The 26,565-nt window shown below is 43.5% G+C and overlaps 1 protein-coding gene across 1 annotated transcript in view; it reads right to left on the bottom strand.

Moving 5' to 3' along the window:
* LOC146860516 (gonadotropin-releasing hormone II receptor-like) overlaps positions 1 to 26,565 on the bottom strand; it is a 316,761-nt gene that overhangs the window by 229,028 nt on the left and 61,168 nt on the right. The window contains exon 2 of the mRNA XM_085646353.1: positions 2,524 to 2,644. The gene's annotated coding sequence lies outside the window, so the exon portion shown is untranslated. The remainder of the gene's footprint in view (positions 1 to 2,523; positions 2,645 to 26,565) is intronic.

The following is a 26,565-nucleotide window of genomic DNA, read 5'->3' as shown; positions in this document are numbered from 1 at the left end:
CCCCCTCTTCCTTGGGGCGAATAAGTTTGTTTAAGGCTATGCGGGAGCGTTTATTGTTCCATAAAAATTTAATACATAAAGAGTTTAATTGGGAGAAAAACGTGTTAGGGATTTTGACAGGGAGCATAGAAACCGTATAAAGAATATGAGGAGTGACCATCATCTTAATAGTATCTAGTCGACCCCACCATGACAGAAATAAGGGGGACCACACGAGGAGAAGGGATTTCAACTTATTCATTAGTGCGTTAAAGGTGAATTTAATAGTGTCCGCAATATTGGAGGCAAACCAAATGCCAAGGTATTTAATTTTGGAGGGACACCATGCAAAGGCTGTATCCGCAAACATGAATTGATAACAAATCGAATTTAAAGGAAGAACCTCCGTTTTGGTTAGATTGAGTTTGTACCCAGAAATGGAAGAGTAAAGATGGACTTCTTCTAAAAAGGGGGGAAGGGATTCACTGGGATTGGACATGTATACCAATATATCGTCCGCGTAGGCAGATATTTTAGTTTCAACAGAAGCAGAGGCAAAACCTTTAATATTGGGATTGGTTCGAATACGCTCAAGGAAGGGTTCCAAACACAGGATAAAAAGTAATGGGGAAAGAGGACAGCCTTGCCTGGTGCCTCTGGATAGGGGAAAAAATTGAGAGAATTGGTTATTAACAAAAATACTTGCCCTCGGACATGAGTATAACAATTTGATAAAGGAAATAAAATTAGGGCCAAAACCAAACCATTGTAAGGTGTGAAACATATACTGCCAATTTATACGATCAAATGCTTTTTCAGCGTCCAGAGACAAAGCAGCCAGAGGATTTTTATAATTTTTACCATGGGATAAGATATTCATGAACATTCTAGCATTATCGGAAGCCAGTCTACCTTTGACAAAACCCACCTGGTCCGTCTTGATCAGAAGGGGTATGATAGAATCAAGTCGGGATGCAATAATCTTAGCAAAGATCTTGCAGTCGTAATTGATAAGGGAGATTGGGCGAAAATTTTTACATAAAGAATGGTCCTTGTCAGGCTTAGGGATAATGACGATCAGGGCATCCATAAAGGAGCCTGATGCTTTCACATCAGCAATGAAGGAATTAAACAGCTGCAATAATTTAGGGGCAAACAAAGATTTGAAAGTACAATAAAACTCCACCGGTAATCCGTCCGGGCCGGGGGCTTTTGATTTCTTTAAAGCTAGAAGGGCGGTAATAATCTCTTGAAGGGTAATATCCGCCTCTAAGGCAGAAAACTCAGCATTCAGAGATGGGGGAGCAGGAAGTCCAGAAAAAAACTTATCAAGATTATGAGAGGAGGGGAATGTATCATCTGAGTAAAGAGATCGGTAGTAGTCATGAAACACCGCTGCAATTTCTTCATCAGAGGACACCAGATTATTGGTGGATTCATCCAAGATAGGACCAATGGTCTTACGTTCAGAGCGAATTTTTAAATAATTCGCTAGCATTTTACCTGCTTTATTTTGCCCTCCGTGAAATTTAGACTTAATTCTAAGTAAAACATTGCAGGCGTCAACAGTGGCAAAAGGTTGGTTTTGGCTGTAATTAAATTCCTAAGTGAATCAGCATTTTTGGAGGAAAAATAGTCATGCTCTAATTTTTTCAACTGTTGTAATTGGTCTTTATACTTTTTCGCATTGGCCTTTTTCTTCCGGGACACAAAAGAAATAGTAAAAGCACGGAGCGCCGCTTTAAAAGCATCCCAGTTGTTAGAGGTGGAAGTGTCTGATGGGTTGTTAAAGGTGAAAAATTCATTAATAAAGGAGGTGACTTCTTTAATATAAGTTGTATCAGAAAGTAGGTGAGTGTTAAACTTCCAGCGATTATATTTGGTGGAGGTGAGTGAAAGGTCGAACATAGCATAGACAGGGGCATGATCTGAGATAAAAATAGAGCCAATTTCAGATTTTTGGATACAAGGAAGAAGGGATTTGCTAACCAAGATATAATCAATTCTGGATCGGGTTTGGTGTACATTAGAAAAGAACGTATATTCCAACAAATCAGGATTACAGGTTCTCCAGACATCATACATTGGACGAGAGGCAATGGCCGATTGAAAGGATTTATGGGTCTTATCCGGTTGAAATTTGTACTTAGATAAGCGATCCGAGAAAGGATCCAACCATTGATTAAAATCGCCTGCTACAATAATATTGGGACAGTCAGCTGTGGAGAGGAGAATTTTGATATCATTCCAAAATTTGGGATCAGGTTTCACAGGGCCATAAATGTTTAGCAAGATTAACGTTTTATTGTGTACAACAACCTTGGCCATTACCCATCGACCTGCGTCATCATTTTGAGAGGAAACAATTTGCACAGATAAAGTTTTGTGAAACAATATGGCAACCCCCCCCTTCTTGTCAACAGCAGGGGAAAAAACAACTTGGCCTACCCATTGCCTTTTTAATTTCAGTGACTCGACGTCATTGCAGTGAGTTTCTTGAAGAAAGGAAATTTGGGAATTAAGCTTAGATAAATGAGAAATTACCTTTTGTCTTTTAACCGGGTTTCCAAGACCACGAACGTTCCACGTAACAAAATTACACATACGCGAGGGTCAGGGGAATGTGATACACATGGTGTGGAAATACTTCGGAGACACAACGACACTGGAAGACAAAATGCGCATAAGGGTTACACAGGGGAACAACAAAACATAAAACCACCTTAATAAGAAGAATCAACAAGCCTTTGACAATGTAATAAATAAGAAGAAGTCCAAAAGCACCATAATCATGAAGAAATAAAGGGAAAAGAGCAAAGAGGAAACATGGAAAAACTCGAAAGAAGAAGAGAGAGACGCACCGACCAGAGGAAGACTGAAATAAGAAAGAGCGCGAAGGAGCAGGGAAGGGAAAGAAGGTGAGCAGAGGAAGAAAGCATAGGAAAGCAAAGACGGAAAACAGGTCAAGGAAAAGAGTCCAGACCTGAAAGACATCGATAGAAAAGTAAGGTTGGAGCGTGATGAGACCGGAGAGAAGACAGCGGTATAATTCACATGGGTACAATTGGAAGCAGGACATAACGTAGGAAATCATATAGCGGGAGCGAGATATGAGAAGGGGAAGAAAGAATTTGAACAGGAATAAGCAGCAACAAAGAGGGAGAAACGTGATTAACAAACGTACAATAAGCAATAAGCACTAAAACATAAGGAAAGCTATGTATGAGAGGAATCTAAGGTAACCAGAAAAAAGCTGTTAATAGCTGTTAAGAGCACTACACTGAAGTAGCAAAAAAGAAGCGTTCAATGGTTTGTGTCCATATTCCGAGAGGAGATGTTATTGAGAAACAGTTTCAGTTTTCCCGGGTCATCAAAGGATCTCGTCTGGCCGACGTGGGTGATCTTGCAGATGGAGGGATGAAGTATACCATACTGGACGTTCAAGAGCCTCATTTGTGGACGCAATGCAAGAAATTCTTTGCGACGAGCATTAGTCGCATTGGAGACATCTTGTGAGATAAAAATATTGTGTCCAGACCACGATAGGTTACGTTTCAGTTTAGCTGCTTTAAGAACAGTCATGAGTTCTGTGAACTCCAAAAACAGCATAATAATACCACGAGGTTTGGTGGAATTCGGTTGAAGGCGACCTAAGCGGTGAGCTCTTTGTATATTCAAAGGTGTAGATGACTGAAGGCCCAAGAGGTCATGAAGGAATTTTCGAAGGAAAAGCAACATATCAGGACCCTCAATATTCTCTGGCAAGCCAAAAAGACGGAGGTTGTTCCTTCGATTACGATTCTCCAAGTCCTCAGTATGTAGCTTCAATTTATGAATCTCTTGTTCCAATAACGGAATTTTTGTGGTAACATCTTGAACGTCACTGACGCGTTGTTCTAACTCAGTCACCCTACCTTCCATGACAATCCATCGGTCCTCAATTTGTTGCAATTTTTCGTTTGTGGCGGCCATAAAGGGTTGAAGACCACGCACTTCCTCTAGTATGTTATCCAAAACTGGGCTTTGCGATGAAAGAATAGGCGAGGGCGGATCATTCTTCAGCCTTTTAGGCTTGGCGCCAGAAGAAGACGGTTTATTTGGAGGATGGGAGTCATTAGACATCTTGGCAATTTGACGAGATGCTTTTTTGGCGGGAAAAAGTACACGGAATTCTCTCATACGCTGTACGGTTTGACAAAGATATTCATAAAGCCACTACAGCATCACCTTAGAACAAAAAGAGAAAGATACACAAAGCTGCAATGCATCCAGCCTGTGGCTCTGAAGATACCGGAACATAGGGGTTAATCACGGCTCCTCTGAAGAAAAGACAGAATTATGAGACCTTCTCCGGGGAGAGAAACGATATAGAACAAGCATGGCCAGGGGCTACTGGCGACTGTTGAAGATGGAGCAGACTCCCTCTCGAAGAGAAAGGAAGCAGTAAAGCATCAAAGCATGACTGGATCCAGGAAATACGTGCGCGGTGTTTCAGGAATAGAATGCCGGCGCCTCGATACAAAATGGCCGCCGTCGGGCATTACCTCAGGAACTCAAACCGCCACGTCTCCGAGGGATAGGAGTGGTAAAAACAGCCAACGAGGAGCAATTCAGAATCACGCCATGTTCCGCTGGTAAGTTCTTCTGGAGACAGTGCCCGTAGCTCGCTGGGAAGCCTTCCACACAGCTACATAGCACCGCGTCCGAGCGGAGCTAACGGAGATCCGCCATCTTCCCTCGGCGTCCAAGCCACGCCCCCAATACAAAGACTTTCTATTCTTAATGAAACAGTCTCAGGTAAGTCCATTAGACATATGACCAATAGAAAGGCACTGCATTCCCTGCATTACTTCTCCTTTAAATTTAACATGTGCTTTATAATATCCACTGTAAATAAACAACGTATTATGTAAACATTCGAAAAATACACTGAGAGAACACCACTGCAATGCACAAAAAATAAACACTAAAAACAGGACTTCCTATCTATATTTAGATATTTTGCTGACAATTCTGTATAGCAGACAGAAAAACAAACTGGTCTCCGGGCACCAACACTTTGCAGCGCTGTCTTAAATCTTCTTTGTACAATGGTAATGCACTTTCATGTAGTTTGATGCCGTGTTTTATTATCAGGAAGTGGTCACCAGGCTCGCCATTGTAAGGACTTAATCAATTCCAGCTCATAGTGGGTGCTATAATTTTGTATCTTATGTTTGTCATTTTCAAGAAACATTTCTTTCTATGTAAATTTCAACGTGTGCATATACCAGATTTACCATCTAATACATTAACTTTGTGAAGTTCCAACCTGGTTTGAAGCAGTAGTTTACTACCAGGAGGCAGTCCCCATGCCACGGCCAGGCAGGTGTCTGAATTGAGTTTAGCTTTTAGTGCATTCTACAATTTTGGAACTTTTGTTTGCCACGTTGTGCTGTTAAATCTATTTTATTTTTTAATATCGCACATTCAACGGAAAAAAATCCAAGGTCTATTCAAATGGACATTCGTTGCTCACAAAATAATTTCGCATGAGCATCACTCATTTTTGAAATAAAGAATAACAAGAATAATATACAAGTAATTCTCATAAGGTATGTCATTTGTAAAGAGCTTTACTACGTAGACATATGAAATTGCAAAGCAAATAGCTCTCACCTATGCGGGAGCTATTGGCTTTACCAAGGAGTTTTTGCTAGTTGCTGTTCATCATGGCTAAAAGTTAGTGGCATATAGGAGAGTGGCATGGAGTAGAATGTCGCATAGTGGAGTGTTGTAGAGTGGAGTGCTGCAGAGTGGAGTAGAGTGGTTTTGAGTAGAGTAGAGTGGCGTAGAGTAGAGTGCCGTGGAGTGTAGTAGCATGGAGTGGAGTGGTGTAGAGTGGTGTGGCATAGAGTGGAATGGCTAAAGTGAAAGTGGAGTGGTGCAGAGTGGAGTAGAGGGTTGTACAGTGGAATGGCATAGGGTGGCGTACAGTGGAGTGCTATAGAGTGGAGTAGAGTGCCATATAGGGAGCAGCGTGGAGTGTTGTAGAGTGGAGCGGCCTAGAGTGGTGTTTAGTGTCGTAGAGTGCTGTGGCTTAGAGTGAAGTAAAGTGGCGTGGAGTGTGGTGGAGTGGCATAGAATAGAGTACATTGGAGTGGCAAGGAGTGGTGCAGAGTGCTGTAGAGGGAAGTGATGAAGAGTAGAGTGGAGTAGAGTGGCATAGAGTGTGGTAGAGTGGAGGGCCGTAGTGTATAGTGGCATAGAGTGGAGTGGCATAGAATGGTTGTAGAATTATGTGGCGTAGAATGGAGTAGAGTGTCCTAGAGTGGAGTAGATTGTCACAGAGTGGAGTGTTGTTCAGTGGAGTGGCACAGAGTGGAGTAGAATGGTGTATCTTAGTGTGTTGTAGGGTGGCATAGAGTGGAGTGGAGTAAAGTGGTTTAGAGTGGAGTCTCGTAGAATAGAGTGTCATAGGGTGAAGTGTTGTATATTGGAGTGGCGTAGAGTTGAGTAGAGTGGAATATTGTGGTGTGCTGTAGAGTGGAATAGAGATTTGTAGAGTGGAGTGGAGTAGAGTGGAGCGGAGTAGAGTGAAGTGTCATAGAGTGGAGTACAGTCGAGCAGAGTAAAGTGTCATAGAGTGGAGTGTCATGGAGTGGAATGTCATACAGTGAAGTAAAATAGTTTGTAGTGCTGTACAGTGGAGTAGAGAGTCATAGAGTGGAGTAATATAGACTGGAGTGGAGTAGAGTGGAGCAGTGTCGATTAGAGTAGAATGCCATAGAGTGGAGTGGCGCAGAGTGTTGTAGAGTAGAGGGACATAGACTAGCATTGGGTAAAGTGGAGTAGAATAACTCTCTACTCCACTCTATGGAGTGGAGTAGAGAGTTATAGAGTGTAGTGGAGCAGAGGGTCTTAGAGTGGAGTGGATTAGAGTACATTAGAGTGGAGTGGCATACAGTGGGGTAGCTTGGAGTGGAGTGGCATAGAGTGGAGTAAACTGGGATAGAGTGGCATTGAGAGGAATAGGAATGCAAATAAGTGAAACCGAAATCCTCCCAAAGCTGTCTGGAGTGAGACCATCCGGCAAAAAAGAAACCAGCCCGTCTGTCGCTGACCAATAAAGAAGTGAGAGTGATGAAGTGATGAAGAAGCCAACCAATTTTAGGTTTGTTTAAGATATAATAGATTTCGAAGAGCCTGAGGTAGCTCAGGCGAAACCATAAAATAAAACAGTCCATTTTGTTAACTCCTATTGTACATTGATTTTTTTCAGTGTTACAGGGAATCAATTACATTGCTGAATTTTAACAGGGCTCCAGCTAAAGCTGTCTAGTGCAAACTAACGTTGCAGTACAAGATGGATTACCTAAAAAAAAATAAAAGGACTCATTAAGTGAACAACTTACTCAAAACCATCAATACCAACATGCCTGCAAAGGGTATTTTGAGGTCTTTCATTTCTAAGAAAATGTACTGTTGATTAAAGATATAAATTATCCTTCAGCTTTTCACCAGAAGCTCAAGGTGATACTATTTGACTCTATGCCCTGCTACCCTTTTTTTAGATTCATAGTTTTGTTTGATTCAGTAGTCGCAAAAAGATGATTTACTGCCAAACTAAAGATTTATTGTAAGGAGAAATTAGAACTCTGTATTGTGCCCTTTAGTTTTCTATGGTAAAAAAAAAACAGACACATACTGATTTTTGTGGATGGGCTGATAGCAAATACATTTTTGCTGTTTCAAAAGCATATTTTGTTTTCTAGAGTAATTCCATTCAGCTAACAATGGACCACTGATTCCCAAGAAAGTTAAACTTGTGATCACCGTTCATAGCAAAATTAAGTTAAACGCTTAGGGGCAGATGTAAGATGACTGGCGCTTCCTTGCATATCAGCAGGGATGCGCCAGTAAAGATGCGACACGCAGGAATACCCTTGCACCACCACGGATGCGTTGCATTTACAATGCGATGCACCGTGGTGCAAGGATAGCTAGATGCGTGTCGCATCTTCTGGCATAAGGGCAACGCATTGCAAGTGCGACGCGACTCCAGCAATGCTCAGGGGCGCCCTATGCCTAACATGCTGCGTCACTCCTTGCGCCTGCTTCAAGCAGGCGCTGGGTTTTGACACAGCATGGACGTAATAGTGACTCAGTGAAATCTTGTAAATCTCACTGCATCACTTTTATGAGGCTTCCTTGCGACGGAACGCCCACCCTGCATACATTATACCTGACGCAGGTATAATGTAGCGCAGGGCTTTACAACGTGGCGCATCTCACTAGATGCGTCACGTTGTAAATCTGTCGCATGGAGGTGCATTGTTTACGATGCAGCTGCATCACAGAAGTGAGGCAACGGTGTCGTAAATATGTCACAAGGGGCTTGTAAATCTTCCCCCTAGTTTGATGCTTTCATCATTCAAATACATTGCCAAACTTATAAGGTGCAAAGGAAATCAGACAGATGAAGTTTTTTTTCTCCCTTCCAGTTGGTTGAAATCAATTATTGAAAAGTCTGTAATGTTCGTGAATTACAATAAACTATTATTAATTTGAGCAATGAGGTTCGATCTTCGGGGCATTCAAAGGTAGTCTCATGCTTAGGGATCATTTAACAAGTGAAATAGCAATTAAAAAGAGACGCACGTGCCCATATTTACCAAGGTTGGCACAATGCAATGCTACAAAGTAATCTTTAGAATTTCTTTCACAAACACCAAAGAAACTGCTCAGCAAAGTGTTTCGTGCAGGGATGATGCCATCAGTTACATCCACACTACGTATGCCTCGTGTGCATAATGTTAAACATTATTCAATATTACAAGGCAAAAGCAAGAGAACAATATATTGCACAGGTCTATACTCCAAGCACACCGTCCTGTACCAATCTCTACACACGTTTAGCTGCCTAAGGGTAAATCACATTGTTGGACTTGGCCCATTTTGCAGGGTCATCCCAAAACTTTTTGCCTTCCTCCTGTATTGTTTCTGACCTGTTTTTGTTGGTTTTATGACTCTGGGCACTTTACCATTGCTGATCAGTTCTAAAGTGCATATGCTGTCTGAGTAATTGTATTTATGGATTGGTGATTCCATGATTGGCATATTTGATTTATTTGTCAGACCCTAGTGTAGTGCACTGTGTTAGCCCAGGGCAAGTAAATCAAATGCTGCTAGTAGGCTGCAGCACTGAATGTGCCACCCACAGAAGCAGTCTGTAAAATCTAACTCTGGTCTGCCACTGCAGAGCCTGTGTGCAGTCTGGGACTACCATGTCATCTTGGCAAGTGCACACACTTGCCAGTCCCTAAACCTTCTCTTTTCTACATATTAGTCACCCCTAAGGTAGGCCCAAGGTACCCCTGTGGGCAGGGTGCATTGTATTTGAAAGGTAGGACATGCCCTCATGTGTGTGGCATGTCCTGATAGTGAAATACTGCCAATTTCATTTTTCACTATTGCAAGGCTATCTGTTCCCATCGACCAGAATGGGGAGTTTGTTTATAACACCTTAAAAACATAACTGACCCTGGGAACAAGATAGGAAAATAAAGTTTAGTATGCCTGAACTCAGAATGTTAAGATGGATCTTTTACTGGGGGTGGTTTTTACATTCTGTGTCTGAAAATACCACTTTTAGAAAGTAGGTATTTTCTTGCCTAAACATCCAGTGTGCCTCTGCTAGGTTTGTGTATTGCATGTCTGGCTTTTGGATGACAGGGGCTGGAGAAAGGCAGTGGCTCCTGAAGTCTGATGAGTCAGGGCTGGGCTGAATAGCCCTGGTCTGCATTTGAAGTGGTGGGAGGAGTAGCACCTTTACCTGAATAGGGCTGTGCCTGCTTTCCACAATGATGGCTCCACCCCCCTGTGGTGTGTCTGGAGCCAGGGCTCACTCTGACAAAGGAGGTTGTTGTGCACTTGCAAAGTGCCCCACAGAACTGGTTTTGGCTGGGTACAGACACTCTCTGCCTTCAGAGAGCAAAGGACTTTGGTGTATAAAAAGAGGGGCACAGACCCCAGACTTTTAGATCACTTCTGGGAAATCAAGAGGAACCTTTGCCAAGGAGAATAGCCGGATAAGCTGAGGAGGAATAATGCCCCTGTGCTTTTTGCTGTCTGGGGTTGGCCTGGAGTGGCTGCTTGGTGCCAAGGATAGGAGAAAAGGACTTTGCTGTTTGCTTTGTCATCTTGGGGAAGATCTCCAAGGGCTTGAAACTGAGATTGCCTCCTGTTCTGAAGTCTCAGGGACACAAAGACTTCACCCCCAGCTCTCCTGAATTTCCTTGCTGGGAATTCCAACCTGCAAAGAGGTGCCTGCTGCTATTTAGGGCCTCTGGAGACTTTTTTTGTTGCTTGGAGCTTGAAAATCGACGCATCGCCGAAGTAACTGTTGTAGAGCGTGCCGCAGTTCAAGAAATCACTACATGACGCATCGGGTGTGGCGATCTCTGAAGCACGAAACCACACATCGTACCGGATCGACGCATCGCATTGAGGCACCAAGACTGTCGCATCTTTGGGGGCTGCAGTAAGAAACAGACGCATCAACTCCCCATGCAGTAAGGAATCGATGCATCACCTTCCCTGGGCTTCAGTAAGAAACAGACGCATCACCTCCCCTGAGTGTAAGGAACAGATGCATCACCTTCCCTGCGGCCATTTTGTTTGCTTTGCGTGACGCATCTAAGGTACTTTTGAGAAAAGTGTTGCCTTTACAACTTGCATTGAACTGAACTATTTCTACCATTTGTAAGCCTTATTTTTAATACTGTATTGTGGATTTTTGTCGTTTGGTCTTCTTTTCGTTTAGATAAAGATTACTTATTTTTCTAAATTGGTATGCTGTCCATTTGTAGTGTTTTCACTGTATTACTGTATGTGTTCACAAATGCTTTACACACTGCCTTTGAGATAAGCCTGTCTGCTCGTGCCAAGCTACAAGGGGGTGAGCAGGGGTTATTTTAGGAGTGTATCCCCCTTACCCAGACTAGAAGTAAGGGTCCCTTTCTGCCAACTAGAGAGCCCCATTTCTAACACACATATTTATTGTATTTGTATGGAAATTACATGCATTAGACATGGAAATATTACATGATTTCACTTTTGCTTAATGTTTGCTCATGTTTGTCATTTGATGCTAGGATTTCCAGCAAAGCCAGATCACACTATTTTGTGTGATTTTAGTTGATCTGGCTTTAGGTGGGCTCCTAGGGATGTTTGAAATATTTCTGCTCTTTTGTATGCATTTTGCATAGATTATCTGAGGTTTCATGGTAGACGACGCGATGCAGTTTCAGCCCTGCGCTCGCCTCAAATGTTTTGGCAAAAAATTATTCTTGCAAAAGTTGATTGATGTTGTTGTTCACTCCACTTGATGTTGCATAGCACCCGTTTGAACCACACACATGTCTGCCCTTTAATGTGGTTTGCCGGTATTTCGTGTGACATTTTTCATGCCAACATGAACTTTGAGTAAAACCGTCTCTCAAGATACCAGTAGGAGACAGGTTTGAGCAAAACATCTCTCTTGGCGACATATTTTTGTGCACACAAGTCTCTCAGATTAATAAAGTACGCAAAATTGCTTGATTCAAAATTTTAAGCAATTTGGAGAATTTTGCGCAAGACAACATTTGGGTATTACGTAAATTTTGACAGTGTAAAAATACTGTAATTACAATTTCTCCCTGGACTAATTATAAGTTTTGAAGCCACTGCTATTTGTGCAAATATCATAAACAGATGTCTGGTGGCTCAGTGGACTAATGCGTCTGCTGCAGGGGCCTGTGTTCGACCTCATGGTCACAGGTTCAAATCCCGGCGGGTCCACTCAGCCTTTCATCCATCTGAGGTCGATAAAATGAGTACCATTGAGTTGGGTAACAATAAACATCTGTTATTCAGCGCCAAGATACCCGTAGTGGTGAACGTGCGCTTTACAAATACACGTGTTATGTTATGTCCAATTAGTGTCGCAGGTTTTATGCAATTTTACTGCCACAGAAGAATTGACATACTTATGGACTTGTCACCTTTGCTATAAACTACAGCATCTACTACAGGCCTGGTGCCTGGATGGGTGGCGCCCTTAGCAAAATGTTAATTTAAGCCCTCACCTTCTGGAAAGGGATCGCATGTGATGCTTTAATATGGAATCTGATGCCCCGCAGCTAGTGGCGTAATAGGATTTCTTTACAGTAGAATTACACCAGATCTGATGCATAATCTGGAGCAACTGGGAAGAGCTGTTGGCATTTCAAATATATCAAAAAGTTTATATAAAAATACACTAACCACTGCATTAAAAATCCACTGGTAGCTCGAGGCACTCAGCAAACTGTACCCCGACAAATTGTCACCTGATGATGGTGTACTATTCAGACTTAGAAATTGTGTTAATTCTTCTACAAATGTCTGTGTCATACGTGTGGCAGTTTGTGTAGGATGAATGATAGTGTTACTAAACTACAAGAGGTCCTTGTGATTTGACTAAAGTAAAGACAAGTAGGAAGGAGAAACCCACCTACAGTAACAAGAAGGCATGAAGAAAAATAGAATACTAGATGTATTTACATAATAATTTCCTGGTAGGACACAAACTACTGAACAAAAGCCACAACTCTTTATTTATAAATTATGTTTTTCCTGATAATTGAAATGTTTTACACTGTAATGTTTCCTAAATAGATTTAAAATCCACAGTTTAAGATTGTATGCACTCTTTAATTATGATATATTTGAATGCACCTGGCAGCGAAACTCTGCAAATACAATATGTTCTACAATTACTCTACTGAAGGGGTATTCGATTTAGGAAATGGGTAAGTTGTAATTTCAGTGACGTCAAATAATTTTCTTGAAAAATAACGCACTAGCCTCCCTAGGCTGAGATGTCTGGCATGGGCAACTAAAATGAGAACACCAATAATTAAAATAAGTGTGGAGATGCGCGTGGAGATGTTGATTTGTTGCATGCTAAGTGAAACACATCTCAAATGTAGGGAAAGGTCCACATTAATGCCAGCGCAACAGTTTATACTTGGAAAAACTAGATAAACTTGCACGTCATAAAATATAGATATTAATGTGCCTAGGAACAGTGAAGTGACAGCAATGTGGTATACTGATGATCTACAAAATGCCTAACCAAGGGAGTCATTACGATGACTGGTTCCGCCCCACGGATTATGATGCGACCGCCACCATGGCGGTCGTATCCAGCCCGTTTAACATTGTGACGAGTACTGCTGGCTGCCGCACCCGCTGCAATGATAAACAGCCATGTCGTGGCTAAACAGCCATGTCACGCGGTGCCTGCCACTTAGTTCAGGGAAATGTAGGGAGGTACCATGGGTACCCCCCAGTGCACCACCACCCTCCCAACACAAGGGGGGCCCACAATGGGCCCCTGAAGCCAATCCCCGTCAGCCCTTTCATGGCGGTTTCCCCACCATGGAAAGGCTGGCTTGACCCAGCATTGTAGTTTGGCGGACGGTGCGTGCTAAGCACCTCCACCATTTACAACATGCAGGCTGATCTGCCATGCAATCGGAACAATTTCATGTGGCGGAATCGTGTTGGGCGGTCTCTGTGACTGCCACTGTACCAGAACGATTCCCCCGCCATCGTAATATGGTGGAAGGGAGAAATTGCTGTCCGATGGCCGACAGCCCGCCACCGCACGGCTGGCGTTGGCGGACCCTCCGCCGTAATCACCCCCTATGTTCACACAGAACAATGTCTCACTTTTAAAATGGATTGTATTGTATGCAGCTCTGCTTTGGTTTGTGATGCACCTTTACGGGCCGATTCCGATCCGGGTCGGAAGGGCACCAAAGGCGATCCGGCCGGAAAAACTACAAGCCGTACGTGTGTTTTCCGCCTGACTCGTACAGCTGTACGAGCGAGCAAGTACGATGCGAGCTACATGAAATTCATCGACCGAGTCGTTTCCGGGTCCGAATCACTCCGTACGTCTCGGTTGTAAGCTAACCGTGGCGTGCAATGGATGCGATTCAAGCGTCGGACTGCCTGTGCACAAATTGTCCGGGTGGTTGCCTATGTGGACCCCCAAAGGCAAATTGTCCGGGTGGTTGCCTTTGGGGGTCCACATAGGACAGCCTGTCACCCGCAGCCCTACGACTTGGACACAGGGGGAGACCCAAGGGTCCCAACCAACACAGGCATGTACTGTGCGGATGGTACCGACGCATAATCACTGTAGGGGGTGCACTTGAACGCAAAGTACCCATTCAGTCAATGGGAAGCCCATGTACGCGTCGTACGACCGGCTCACATTGACTTCTATGGCAATCCGACCAAACCAGGTCCGACAGCATACGGCCGCATCGTACTCGCTCGGTCGGCCTGCAGGACTCCGGCTCGGTAGGAAAACACTCCAGATCCGGCTCGGTCGGAGTGCTTTCCGACCCGTATCGGAATCGGCCTCATAATTGTTAAAGTGAATTCATTATTTTGTAAATTAGATTTATTATTCAGGAGCCCGTGATTTGGACCTCTTTGGCTAGAATGGTACATCAATGAGGCAATTTACATTGATTATTTTAGACCCCTTTACTAAGCTAATGTTTTGTTAAAATTAAAAATGCCTGTTTGGCTCGAGGAAGGAGTAAAGGGCCCGGAAGCTAAATTATAGAAAAACACTTTAGCCTACTTAATTCCTGGAACTCTTCTGCTGAAGATTTAGCAAGCCTCCACCCAGAGGATAGTGTCCAGTGAGAGCTGTTTACATGTGATTCTAATGAGTGCTTGCTCGGCCCAAAGGCTTCCTTAAAATCCTGATGACGCAACTATCTAATGTTCGGGAGAGGCAGAGAGTGGCATATCAAGGCATTGCAATCCTAATTCCATGTCATGCTTTCATCCACCACTAGACACTCCTTGTCCCTTTATCATGCTTTTCCAGGTTCTTTTTCATTTCTACTTTCTTTCTTTGTCACCTTTCTCCCTAATCTTAATCCTGGTCAAAGTATGTTTTGGAAAGTGTGTTGTTAGTAGTGACAAATATGCATCTGCCACTGGCAATAAGGCCACTAGTACAGTCTAGGGCTCAGAATGGGTCTCAGAAAATGATTCCCATGCTCAACCCTTGGTAGCTTGGGTGAGAGCGGGCAGGCTTAACCTCAGAGGCATGTATGTAAAGTATTTAAAAACACCAATTCAGTAAATATTGAAGACACAACACACAATATAAATCCAACACCAATTTTAAAAATACGAAATAATTTTATCTTTAAAATGACACCAAAATGAAAATAATTCACTGTAGGGAACCAGAGATGTGAATTTTTAAAGATTAAACAATTTCTGGACATTTGGTCGCCTCTAACCGGGACAAAGTAAAAGTTTGATGCCAACCGCAATGGAGCCGTGGTCGCAAACACTAAGGGGCCGATTCCGATTTCGGCCAGAAGGGCTCCGAATGATGGTCGGAGCCCTTCCGACCGAATCGAAACGTGTCAGCTGGATTCCTTTCCTACCGAGCCATTCCGATGGGCTCGGTCGGAAAGGAATCCGACTCGGATTTCCGGATGGCTGACGACAGGCTCGGAGAGCCCGTCCACCGTCCGGAAATCCCTCAGTACTCCCCCGGCCACCTCTTTGTGACCGAGGGAGTACGATGGCAGTTTTTCACTGCCTTTTCGTGCCGGTCTTTCTGGCATGAAAAGGCAGTCGGAAACTGTCTTTGGGGGACCCCAGTAGGGCCCCCATGGGTGCGAGGCTGCCGAATGGCGGCCTGGGGCACCTATGGTGCCCCTCTGTGGATACCTACGCCCGGTGGCAGGCACCTTGGAGTGCCAGCCACAGGGTGCAGAGATGAACTGCACTCCTGCTTTTCACAATGCAAGCATGCATTCATGCTTGCATTGTGAAGTATGTGAGTGCGACCGAACCCTGTTCGGTCACATCGTACTTGCAGAGCCGTAGCCAATGACAGCAGGTCGGTTGGTTATGGCTCCAGACCGATGTCGGACGGACCTGAGTCCATCCGACATCGGAATCGGCCCCTAATTGGGAGGCCCTCCCATCAAGATTTTGCCCCGTCTGAGTCTGCTGGATTTGACTTCTTTTTCCCCATTTGACCCTTGTTCCATCCTCGGTCTTTTACCAGATTCCAGGTGTTAGAGGGGGGACCCAGCCCAGTTTCCTTCGGGCTCCAACGGGCGTGGATGGGCCTGCCCTTAGCCTAGGCTTTGACCTGGCACGGACCAGGCGCATCCCCGTGTGCAGCCAGTGCCGCGGGATGGCGTTGCGCTTTTACAGCGCAGGAAGGATGTCGGGCACTGGGGTCCCACAGCGGTGCGATACAAAGCAGTCGACACTGCTTCTCCCCCTTGATGTCCAGAGAAGCAGCACAAAAGTCCATTTTGAAAAGCACTTGGGTAGTGAAATGTGCAATTTCACAAACCCTAGGGCATATAAAAACCATTTTAAAAGGACCCTCCTTATAAATACCTGAACCTAAACTCCTGGGACACCTAGAGGAGACTCTGTAGTACCTAATGTGCCCAAACATTGTAGTTTTATAATTTATAAGTACCCCAAACACCAAAGTCGAGTTTGAGCACAATTTGCATTTTAAAAGATGTCCTGCAACACAGGGCCACTGTTAAACTGATCTCGGACTTCAGCAGTACACACATGCCAGTGCAGAAAGGCTGCTGGCCTCTAAACTGCCATGCCCAATTATACACTAGGGACTTAATGGTAGTTTCAATCCCATCTCTCTAATATGTACTGCAGCCTTATAGGGGAGGTCTTGCCAATCATAAGAGTACCCTAACCCATAGTTTACCCTAGTTTATGTAGGTGTTTTCACTGTATTCTAAGTGTGCTTTCACTATAGCACTGGCCCTTGGCCTAGTCTGGTAGAGCCCAGAGTCAGTCAGAGTCAGTTACCACCGGTACCAGTCAGCAAACAAAAGGGGTGCCCAGGGCACAAGGATGACTTTGCAACAATATGATGAGGACACATAAGTGTCATTCCCCTAAAAGGACTGCAGCCACTGGCTTATATTATGTACTGGGCCTCACATAGTGCCTGAAAGTCTATTGTTTGCTTAGAATTACTTCCTATCCCAGAAACAGTATGTGCCCTTTGAAGAAATCATCATGAGATCTTCAGAAGGTTTAGGATTTGCAGGACCTGAGTCCTTGCCTGTGCCCACCCAAGAGGTGCTGCATATATCTCTATTTTGGAGCCTGCTTGTACTTATTATTGGGCATGAGAGGCACAGGGGGAGTAGAAGAATGATCAGCAAAGAATGTATTATGTGGCTTTTTTGCCATTGCATATTTATCCTGAACGTTTAACTTGTGGTCTGCGTTCAGCATTTCTTCTTTCTGAGTGATTTGAAGGGGACACAAAGTAGGAACTCATTAGCACAGGTCATTGTAGGTGCTTCTGCAGTGCAACAAGTGGAGTCAGGTGTTATATATCAGTTCTCTTGTATTTTTAATTGGTGTTCAAATACATTTTTTGTGAGGAATACAGCATAGGATCAAAGTACAGTGGCATAACGTGGAATTACAGCTGCGCCCTGCAGAATGTAATGAGGGGGCCCAGGTCTCCCATATCTCATAGATATTCATTGGCCTTGGGCTGAATGGGGCCCCTCTTAAGGGTTCTGAGGCTCCCTGATGGGTTAGGGCCCCCTCCCCCACAAAGGTCTATGCTATACCTGTCACAGTACCTGCTGAATGTTTGGCAGCTGGAGGGAATCCATTTAAGGAAAATGATCGGCAAAATGAACATTGGTTGTTGATGGGGTTGAGTGTACCATGAGTATGATAATCTGGATCAAACACACATGAAGAAGGGGGACAAATTCCTACCCCAACCTCCCCAAATAACTTTATACACACAAAAAAAGAGGTATGAATGTTAAATTCCACAGCTATTAAGTTTAAGTGGCATGTGCTAGATGTGAAAAAACTGCCCTCACCCACAAGTTGTGGCATGCTTCATCATATATGCCCGTTCTGTCCTAAATCACTGACAAACTATCAACTACAACAATATCGAAGTACAAAAATATCGTGACAAAAATATCGAAGTCAAGAATATCGACATCCTATCTACATCATGGTAAGTAAAAAAATATTGATGTCAAATATATTGTTGTAAAAAATATCGTTTTTTTAAATGTTCAAAAAATAATGTAAAATAAAGTAAATAATACAAATAATTAAATGAAACATAGTTAAAAAAAAAAAAAATTTAAATAATAAATAATACATAAGGGGGCCGATTCCGTATCCGTATTTTTTTACGTACGAATCGTACAAGTACCGTACAAACGGTGAAGTACGATTCGTACGGGAAAAATACATACGAATCGCCTCGGGAAAAGTCTACGAGACGTCCCTGGACAGTTTTACGTACGAGTCGTTAAACTGAAGTCCGAGCGCACAAGTCTGATCCGTACCGGCGTTCTGAATGCACAAGCGTATGGAAAACTTCCCGTACGGAGCGAACTGTGTACGACCCCTACCCCAGGTACACTTGTGCCCGGGGTACGAGTCGTACGGCCCCCCCACCCCAGCCCCGTATGTACGCGCTGTACCCCCAGCCCTGTATGCACGTGCTGTATCCCCACCCCAGGCCCGTATGTACGTGCCGTGCCCCCAGCGCATAGCGCTGGGGGTATGGCGCGTACATACGGGGCTGGGGTGGGGGTACGGCATGTACATGTGGGGCTGGGGTGGGGGTACGGCACATACATACGGGGCTGAGGGTATGGCGCGTACATACGGGGCTGGGGTGGGGGTATGGCGCATACATATGGGGTTGGGGTGGGGGTACGGCGCGTACACACGGGGCTGGGGTGGGGGTACGGCACGTACATACGGGGCTGGGGGTACGGCACGTACATACGGGGCTGGGGTGGGGGTACAGCACGTACATACGGGGCTGGGGGTAAGGTGTGTACATACGGGGCTGGGGTGGGGGTACGGTGCGTACATACAGGGCTGGGGGTACGGCGCGTACATACGGGGCTGGGGTGGGGGTACAGCACGTACATTCGGGGCTGGGGGTACGGCGCGTACATAGGGGGCTGGGGTGGGGGTACGGCATGTACATGCGGGGCTGGGGTGGGGGTACGGTCTGTACATACGGGGCTGGGGTGAGGGTACGGTCTGTACATATGCAATGTTGGGGTACGCACCATACATGATGACAGGTACGATGTGGGTGATGGCATGTACGTTGCGTAGCGGGCCCCCTTTTCCTCGTGCATCGCGGCGCACTTAGCTTTTCCGGCACTTTTTGGTTCCTGTAAAAATATAGCCGTGCGGAGTGCTGTGAGTACGAATCATACTTGCTGGTCCGTAAAACGCTGCCTGACTCTGTGTGGACGTCGTGTATGCGCTGTCCAGGATCAGAATTGTATGTATTTTTAAGCCGTACAGTGTTTTTTACGATTCGTACGGAAATGGTATTTCTGTACGAATCGTACTTGCTGGTTTGTACGGTGGAATTCCCGGGTACAAGTCTTACGGAGAAAACGCTCCGTACGACCATTTGTACCCGGGTTTTACAGGATCGGAATCAGCACCATAATGTTAAAATAAATTAAACATATATGTATAAAAGATAACATATATACTTAATAATATTCATAAATAATTATTTTAATAACTTCTAAATTGTTAAAAATATTTTATAAATTATATATACATAGATACACATACAAAAATAATTTAAATATAAATATTAAAAATATATATAACAAATTAAAGAACTACAATATTTGTAATGTTTAAAAATAAATTATACACAACATAAACTAAAACAATACAGAAAAACATTGGATAGCAGAGGTAAAAAATTACTATTCCCACTCCAGAGTATGCAACAGTAGGGAAAGTGTTGGATAGCAAAAGGGTTAAAATTACTATTCCCACTCCAGTGACTGCAACAGTAGGGAAAGTGTTGGATAGTGTAGGGACAAAAATTATTATTCCCACTCCAGAGAGTGCAACAGTAGGGAAAGTGTTGGATAGCGTAGGGGTAAAAATTGCTATTCCAACTCCAGAGAGGGCAACAGTAGGTAAAGTGTTGGATAGTGTTGGGTAAAATGTACTATTTCCACTCCAGAGAGTGCAACAGTAGGGAAAGTGTTGGATAGCGTAGGGGTTAAAAATAACATACTTATCAATTAAATATTTTTTTAAATTAAATAATGATTTATTAATAAATTAACAAAAAAAATATAAATACCAATACATTAAAATTAATAATTACTTAATTACAATTTAATAACTTCCCACCCTATTCCCCTATAAACCCACAACCCGCGACAGAACTAAAATGCAAAATTGAATTAAAAATAATTACTAATTTCTAAAAATTATGAATTAATTTACTATAATTAAATTACTTCCCACCCTATTCCCCTATAAACCCACAACCCGCTACAGTACTAAAACACAAAATTTACTTTAAAAAAAATTACTAACTTCTAAACAATTGATACATATATTTAAAAACAAATACAAAACATAACAAAACACGTGGAACACATACATATGAAATACACACTAAAAGACATAATACTAACATAAATATTGATATTATTAACATCGATATTTTTACTATCGACATCACTAACTTCGCTATAAAAAAAACGATATTTCTTACCTTCAGGTCAATATTCTGGTCACCGATATTCTTGATGTCGATATTCTGTCCCTACGATATTTAAAACTCAATATTTATGGAGGTCGAAAAAAAAGAACTCTATATTTTGTCTGTGCACCTTCTGACCTACCTTGATTCTGTAGGTATGAGGTATGTCTCTTCGATTCGGAGATTTATTCAAAATGCACTTCTGTAATATCCAGTTTCATAGTCGTATGAGCGCGAAATGGTGTGGGAGCGGTAGCAGATCCTTGTAGTCACACATTCGTCAAGGTGAGGCCGCTGCTATGGTAATGCCCTCCTCATGCCGTGAATCTAAGGGACATACCCTATACCTTCAGAATCAAACTAGGACAGAAGGGGCATAAATGGGATCAGAGGTCCTGAAGAAAGCTGTACAGACCCTCGTCAGGGTAAATAGAACCGGCTGAAACATGTTGACGAGTATGCAGTTAGGAGTAGTGACAGGCTACTAATAATCTCTGTCAACACCATCCTATTTTTCTCCTTTTTAATACTGGCCGGGAAGTCCAGGAATAAAGCATAGTAGTGGATATACCCGAGCTAGTTTTAGAAATCACAACCTGCACATTTAATTATTTGATCCCTTTAATTTCATGTTTGTATTGTCCTCCCTTTCCCTTCGCTCCACCCCAGGCGTTGGTCTGCGCAGGGGTGTCAGTCTGCAAGCCCTATGATGAAGCATGCCACAACTTGTGGATGAGGGCAGTTTTTCCGCATCTAGCACATGCCACTTAAATCTAATAAGTGTGGAATTTAGCATCCCTACCTCTCTTTTGCCTGTATATGATAATCTGGAGCCTGGCATGACACTTTCTGGAAATATGGTGTCCTGAAGTGTGTCTTCAGGCTTCTTTGAAGATTTAGGTAATCCCATCAAAAATGAGATGGAGAGGGAGTGTATTTTGGTGCGTAGAACCCTATTGATAGACAGATAGGCTAGCTACTAAATCCTCTCTAGTTTGGTCAGTGTATAGTGAGTGAGAAAAGGCAGCCCTTTTCAGTTGCCTAGAAGGAATGGCATACTAAAAGACCTAAATTAACACAGCTGTGTACAGCAGGTATGAACAGCATTGTGGTATATGCAGAAAGCTTTTTTTTAAACATCTTTTTATTGAAAAACAGCAGAAAGGATAGGCATACTTTCCACTTTCAATATGTACATCATAGCTAAAAGAAGAATAGTGTACATTATAGAAATATTGTCTTCAAGATGTGACTCCATGGAACATTCTTCCATGGGTTAGGATGGTGTATCTTAATTAGTTCTCTGGAAAACTCATGGTAAGTCAATGCTTCCATAATTTTTCCACTTCTTTGGGCACCCCCTCCCTTCGTAGGTGTACTTATTTGATAGAGCTCTTTAAGCACTCTATTTGTATGGGTGCATTATAGTCATAGTTGCCATGCACCTACATACAAGTATATCGTCTGCAGTGTTTTATGATCACAAACATGTATTCAGTAGACTCATTAATACATTAGTTGTAGTGCAAATGTTATAATATGATTATGTATGTATCGTCATGCCTGCATATACAGAGAGCAGGACAGTTTCTAATCATAGATTATAAACGTTCGTTGTTTAAGTTGTCCGATTTCCTAGGCCCAAGACTATACTTGTTTTTGCACCTCCTTGGCTTCTCAGGAAATAAATTATGAAATGCATGTTGTTTTCAAGAAATAGCAGTGTTCTCATCCTACTGTAGGTATTAGAATGCCAACTCGTTATTTGCAGATTTTGGAGATGGTCGGCTTTTGTCGACAGTGGATCCCAAACTTTTCCTTACCATCAAAGCCTCTGTTAAGATTAACACGAAAAGACATCAGTGATCCGGTACCATGGGATGAAGAATGCTTGAGAGCCTTCCATGAGTTGCGCGAAAGCATATGTCGTGCCCCAGCTCTTGGAATGCCAGCCTATAATAAAACGTTTACGCCTTTCTGCTGTGAGAAGGAGGGAAGTACATTAGCGGTCCTTTTACAGACACATGGGGGTGCCCATAGACCAGTGGCCTATTTTTCAGCTACATTAGATCCAGTAGCTTCTGCGTTGCCCGGATGTCTTAAATCCATTGCTGCAACTGGTGTCAGCATTGAAAGATGCGATGATGGGTCACCCGTTAATCGTGTATGTACCCCAATCTGTTGAATTGTTGATTACTAGAACGAAAACGCAACACCTCACGAACAATAGGGTGACCAAGTATGAACAAGTCATTTTAGCATCTGAAAATGTCACGTTGAGACGTTGTACCACTCTGAACCCCGCTACATTGTTGCCTGTTCCCCAAGAAGATGGAGATGAAAATTGTGAAGAGCATGACTGTCTAGATGTCACTGAACTATCTACTAAACCCAGACCTGACATTGTTGATGAACCTTTGTCTGATTCTGATTTTATCCTTTTTGTTGATGGTTCATGTCTAGGAGACAATGAAGGGTACTTAAGAGCAGCGTATGCTGTATGCACCATCACCGGAGTAGTAGAAGCTGCCTGTTTAGATAAAGTATTCTCTGCTCAGGTAGCAGAAATCATTGCATTGATACGTGCCTGTACTATTTCACATGGAGTCCGAGAAACGATCTATACGGACAGCCAATATGAGTTTGGTGTAGTTCATGATTTTGGTCAGCTGTGGTCTCAAAGGGGATTTTTAACATCCTCAGGGTCTCCGATTCGAAATGGTGAATATGTGCGCCAATATTGGACTCTTTGCAGAAGCCCAAGACTAGCAGTTGTTAAATGCGCTGCTCACAGAAAGGGAGAAGACTTTGTCACAAAGGGCAACAATTATGCTGACGAAGTAGCTCATTTTTGTGCTATACATGCATGTGTTTTTAATGGGCAATATACAGGAGAAAGTACAGAAGAGACCGAGCTCAGCATGATGTTAGCTGTAGCTGATACATGGGATGAGGTGAAGCGGTTACAGGATGAAGTCTCAGAGGAAGAAGCTGCTTCATGGGTCAGAGCAGGCTGCGAAAAGAGAGATGATGGCATTTGGGTGTCAACTGATAATAGAGCAATACTTCCTAATTGTTTGCTGAGCCCAATGGCAAGGCAGATTCACGGAGCAGTTCATCTGGGACGAGATGCCATGGTGCGAGTGTTCAGGCTTAATCCACGCTTTCGTGTGATTGCTGAAGAAGTGTGTCATAGATGTGTTACATGTCAGCAAATGAATGCAGGAAAAAGAACTGTGGTTACAATGAGTCACATTGGAAGATCAGGAGGTCCTTTTAACAGGATACAATTGGATTTTATTGAGATGCCAAGATGCAATAGGCTGAGATATGTTTTGGTGGTGGTGTGTATCTTTTCACGTTGGGTTTAGGCTTATCCAACTCGACGATGTGATAGTCTCACTGTGTCAAAGCTGTTTTTGCGAGAACTTATCCCAAGGTACAGATTTACGACTTCAGTGGAAACAGCTAGAGGAACTCACTTCCATAGTGAGCTCATGAAACCGTTGTGTGCTGCTTAAACATAGATCAAAGGTTGCATTGCAGCTACAGACCAGAAGCATCTGGTCTAGTGGAACAGGTGAATGGCACGATCAAAATGAGAGTGGATAAGGTGTGATCATTGACTGCATTGAAGTGGCCAGATGCTTTGCCACTTGTTCTAAAGAGTTTGCGTAGCACTCCTGATAGAAGGACAGGGCTATCCCCTCATGATATACTGCCAAGGAGAGCTATGAGATTGCCTATGGTGCGAGCAACAGCATTGATTAATGTCACTGATGATATAGTTTTGGACTATTGTAGGGGACTGGCTGATGTGGTTAATTCTGTGTCTCACCAGGTTGAGGATGTGACTGCATCCACCTCGAGAGACCTGCTGTATGATCTAAACCCCAGAGACTGGGTTCTTGTACTCAAGCACGTGCGGAAGAGCTGTCTGAATGCCCGCTGGAGAGGACCACATCAGGTGATATCGGTCACGAATACAGCGGTGAAGTGTGGAGGACTGCCACATTGGATTCACGCTTCGCATACCCGCAAGGTTCCTCTGCCGGTAGAGGAAGCACCCATTCCTCAATTTGCTCAAAGAACAACTGAATCTGAAGACATACAGGGAGAAACGGCACAAAGAGAACGAGAACTGCCTGAGGAGGAACAGATTACAGAGCCTGAAATTGACGACATTGTAGAAGTACCCGCTGAACCAGACCCAAGCGAACTGCCTGGCGTAGAAGGAACAGACAAAGAGGAAGAGCAGGGAGCAAGTGCCAGAGCAGAGAAGTGGCCAGGAAGAAAAGAAAGGCTTGCATCTGAGAAAAATCTTGCTCCGATTCCTGAAATGCCTGAATCCGAACAAAGTGAACAAGAAGAAAATCCGGATGATCTTATACATTCAAGAAGAAAAAGAACACCGTCTCAGAAGTACGCATCTCCTGAGTGGACATATCTGGTCGAAGATGCATGGGCCGAGGAATTTCGGGAGTCTGGGAACTGGAACAGGGGATACCCTCTGGATTGATATTCAGCTGCTCGTCCCTGGAGTTGAAGCCTTTGGAACCCTGACACTGCAAGTTCCGAATCCACCCAGGTTGAGTGGACTGCGATTCTTGATCCTAAATCAAGTTGTTTTCCCTTCTTTTGGTCAACAGCTTACTGCCTTGGAGTTGGGAGAAATTTGTGCTGAAATCCTGCAAATGGTTCTCCAAATGCTTGGCTCTAAACTCATTAGAGATGAAGCTTGAACTGTGATCTGATCAAAGAACTCATTAGGCCCTAGAAAGAAGATAACCTAGCCCCAGTGAAAGAAGATTTAAAATTAGGGTCCTTTCAATAGAGAAAAGAATTCAGGATTAGGGCTGACTACTTCTCTACAATAGGTTTAGTATTGATGGACTAAATTCGGCAATAATCGAGTGAAGAAATCAATAAGGACATTTTAATTTGGAACTAAAAGTACAGAAAAGAAAAACAGAGACTCTCAACGTTTCTTTGGTGTGACAAAGACGACAGGGGAAACATGGCTTCCGAAACATCTGGTCGAAAACATAAGTGTATTATCGGAACTCTAATAGCAATAGGATAGGATAGGATAGGATAGGATCGTCACTTATAGAGCGCAAACAAATGCCGAGGCGTCTTGGCGCTGGTCCATAGAGAGAGATCGCTCCATCTAACACCGAGTCGTATCAAACAGCCGTGTTTTTATCAGTTTTCTGAAAACTTGGTGACTTTCCGTACGTTTAACAAAGCCAGGGAGCTCATTCCACCGGCAGGCCGCATGAAACGAAAAAGCTCTACCACCCCATCTGGCTTTTTTGACACGATTAAGTTTCAGCAGGCTTTGCGTAGATGACCTAAGTGTCCGCTTCGGGAGATATGGGCTAAAGAGCTTCTGAACTTCCTGGGCTCCTCCCCCATAGACCGCCTTATGGACTAGGCATAACGCCTTGAACTCTATTCGCTGCTGAACAGGGAGCCAGTGCAGCGCTTTAATTCCCTCGACAACAGACTGGTCCCTGGGTACATCCAACAAGAGTCTAGCTGCCGCATTCTGCAGAATCTGCAGTCTCTTCAGCAAGGTCTTGTTCAATCCTAGCAGAACTGCGTTGCAATAGTCTATTTTAGACAGCACTAAGGCTACCACCACATTCCTGCGAAGATCAGGATTGATGAAAGGGAAAATCTTCCGCAATATCCTGATTAAATAAAAGCAGGAGGAGGCAAGGTTATTAACATGTGCAGATAAATTAAGTTTGTTGTCGAATACCACTCCCAGATTTCTAACCTTGAGCACAGGACAGGGACATTCACCTGCCTCCGCCGGCCACCAGGAGCTATTCCATACCGGACTTCCCGGGCCGAATTCCATTATTTCCGTTTTCTCTGTATTAATCTTAAGAAAGTTTTCTCGCATCCATCTCATGATTTCGGACATACAG

This window comes from Triturus cristatus, chromosome 3_1 (genome assembly GCF_964204655.1).
Source record: "Triturus cristatus chromosome 3_1, aTriCri1.1, whole genome shotgun sequence".
In the NCBI taxonomy this organism is placed as follows: Eukaryota; Metazoa; Chordata; class Amphibia; order Caudata; family Salamandridae; genus Triturus; species Triturus cristatus.
The sequence above is the reverse complement of the archived record's forward strand: the minus strand, read 5'-3'. Positions and strand labels throughout refer to the sequence as shown.